This window comes from Tachyglossus aculeatus, chromosome 5 (assembly GCF_015852505.1).
Source record: "Tachyglossus aculeatus isolate mTacAcu1 chromosome 5, mTacAcu1.pri, whole genome shotgun sequence".
Taxonomy (NCBI): Eukaryota; Metazoa; Chordata; class Mammalia; order Monotremata; family Tachyglossidae; genus Tachyglossus; species Tachyglossus aculeatus.
Genome location: NC_052070.1, coordinates 96,544,731 through 96,547,598, shown reverse-complemented (window position 1 = coordinate 96,547,598; position 2,868 = coordinate 96,544,731). Strand labels below are relative to the sequence as shown.

General features: G+C 44.2%; 1 non-coding gene across 1 annotated transcript; it reads left to right on the top strand.

Annotated features, from left to right (window-relative positions):
- The first annotated feature begins 947 nt into the window (after positions 1–947).
- On the top strand, positions 948–1,085 carry LOC119929030. Its single transcript, XR_005451173.1, has one exon. It is a non-coding gene; the product is annotated as a small nucleolar RNA SNORA7 (small nucleolar RNA).
- The last annotated feature ends 1,783 nt before the right edge of the window (positions 1,086–2,868 follow it).

Here is a 2,868-nt window from a genome sequence, read left to right as displayed (position 1 = left end):
CTAAAAACTCAGGTTTCTAGAAGAGTGTTTGAATTATAGTAAACACTTAAAAAATCCCATAAAAAATCTGTGATTCATTTTTGAAGATAATGCTACTGACAGTAAGCTCTTTCAATTTAGTATGGCGTTCGGGCTACTATAGAGACATTTTACTGATTTGCGTTTCAGGCAAGATTCTAACCAGAATCTTTCTGAGCAGGACATAGTCAGCTGGGCACTAACTGAATCTTAAAGGGGCTTAATATCCAAAGCATAGCATAACAGATTTGCTCTTTGGAGTGTGACAGATACAGGAAAAATGCAGAGGGCAATGCCAAGATGTCTGTGTTCACTGACCTTACCAAGCATTCTTGGAGTCAGAGATCACGTCTACCAATCCTATGTATTGTACTCTCTCACGCGCTCATTACCGTACTCTGCAATCGATCAATCAATAATCATATTTATTGAGCACTACTATGTACGGAGCACTGTACTAAGCACTTGGAAGAGTACAATGTAACCGAGTTGGTAGACACGTTCCCTGACCACAATGAGCTTTCAGTCCAGAGGGGGGGACAGGCATTAATATAAATAAATTATGTATGTAAGTGGTGTGGGGCTGAGGGAGGGGGTGAATAAAGGGTGCAAATCCTAGTGCAGGGGATGCAGAAGGGAGTGGGAGAAGAGGAAATGAGGGCCTAGTCAGGGAAGGCTTCTAGGAGAAGATATGCCCTCAATAAGGCTTTGAAGGTGGGGAGAGTCATTGTCTGTCAGATATGAAGAGGAAGGGTATTCCAGGCCAGAAGCAGGACATGGGCGGAAAGATAGATGGGATCAAGGTACAGTGAGTAGGTTGGCAGTATTGGAGTGAAGTGTGCCAGTTGGGTTGTGGTAGGAGAGCAGAGGGGTAAGGAAGGAGGGGGTCAAAGTGATTGAGTGCTTTAAAGCGATGTTAAGGAATTGCTCACCTCTCGGGGTCACACCTGGAGAATTTCCAATACTCTACCAGTCTCGACTATGGGAGGGAGAGTCAAGCAGAGGCCTACCCATTCCATTCTTAGCTTGGGTAGTGGCTAGCGAGTGGAAGGCAATCTGCAACAAGTCAGAACTCACCTGTGTTTGGCAGCAGCAGCATTGGAGAGAGTCAAGGGCAGAGACTCGGGTTTACTGCACTGAAGGAGGCAATGGTAAAAAGCTTCTGTATTTTTACCAAGAAAACTCTATGGATACACTACCTGAATGCAGATGGAGATGGGGCATTCTGGGAGATGTGTCCACGGCATCACTATGGGTCAGACACGACTCACAGCATAAGACAACAACAATAACAAGGAATTGCAGTTTGATGAAGAGGTGGATGGGCAATCACTGGAGGATTTTGAGGAGTGGGGAAACGTGGATTGAACATTTTTGTAGAAAAATAATCTGGGCAAAAAACTGAAGTATGGACCAGAGTGGGGAGAGGCATGAAGCAGGGAGATCAGCAAGGAGGCTGATGCAGTAATCAAGGTGGGATAGGATAAGTGATTGGATTGACTTGGTAGCAGTTTGGATTGGGAAGGAAAGGGAGGATTTTAGCAAAGTTGTGCAAGTTGAATGGACAGGATTTAGAGAGATTGAATATGTGAGTGCTGAATAAATGCACTGCATGATTGATTGGAGACCATCAACAGGCAAAGTCTTCGTCAGTTGCCAAATAAATTTGACTGGCTGGAGAGTTCAATCGATCAATGGTATTTATTGCGCAGTTACTGTGTGCAGAGCACTGTACTAAGGACTTGGGAAAATACAACAGAGAGCTTAGGTGAACCCTGCCCACAAGGAGCTTACTGTCTTCAGGGGCCACCAGAATCTTCATGCTAGTGTGTAAAGAAATGGTTGGGAGAGTTAGAGTTGAAGGTGCCACGTCTGACACCTTATCCATCACCCTTGGAGTGAAACAAGGTTGCATGGTCAGTTCCATCCTACACAACAACTCCCAGTCTGCCCCCTCCTCTTCCCCCAAACAGCTGCTCCTCTAGCAACAGCTCTGATTGTATCACAGCTGGACTATTGTTTCAGCCTCCTCTCTGATCTCCCTGCTATCAGCCTCTCTCACTTCAAACAGCTCCACCACTTCTTTGCTGTGTGACCTGAGGTAAATCACTTCACTTCTCTGGGACTCAGTTCCCTCATCTGTAAAATGGGGATTAAGACTGTGAGCCCCATGTGGGACCATGTCCAACATGATTGGCTTGTTCCCACCCCAGCGCTTAGTACAGCACCTGGCACGTAATAAGCACTTAACAGATACCATAAAAACTAAAACTAAATTCTCCTCCCCCTTCACCCAGCCCTACTTATAAATCAATCAAAAAGTACTTACTGTATGCAGAGCACTGGACTAAATACCTCCAAGTGCTCTCTTCATTCCTCCCAAACTAACCTAATTTCACTACACACTTGACAGATTCTGTCCATCTTCACCAGTGGCTGCTTCTGTCATTCAAAGCAGCTGTATGTAGGTGATGATGTTCTAGATGCAGCCACCCAAGAAGACACACAAAAATTTATGAATTTCCTTGCTGCCTCAGCCCAACCCTATTTGCCCAAAGAAAATGGAAATTATGCATTAATCAATCAATACTGTGTGAAAAGCACTGTAATAAGCACTTTCATACATTTATTCATTCAATTGTATTTATTGAGTGCTTACTGTATGCAAAGAACTGTACTACGCACTTGGGAGAGTTAGCACAGTATTAAGTGCTTAAAGCCACTCTCATGAAGCCCTGGTCAAAACCAAGAATTTTCATCAACAACACGAAACTTAAAGTTGCCGCTCAATTCTGCTTTTCCTAATGCTTTAAAGCACTTTAAATCCAATGGTGCACGCACAGATAGGGT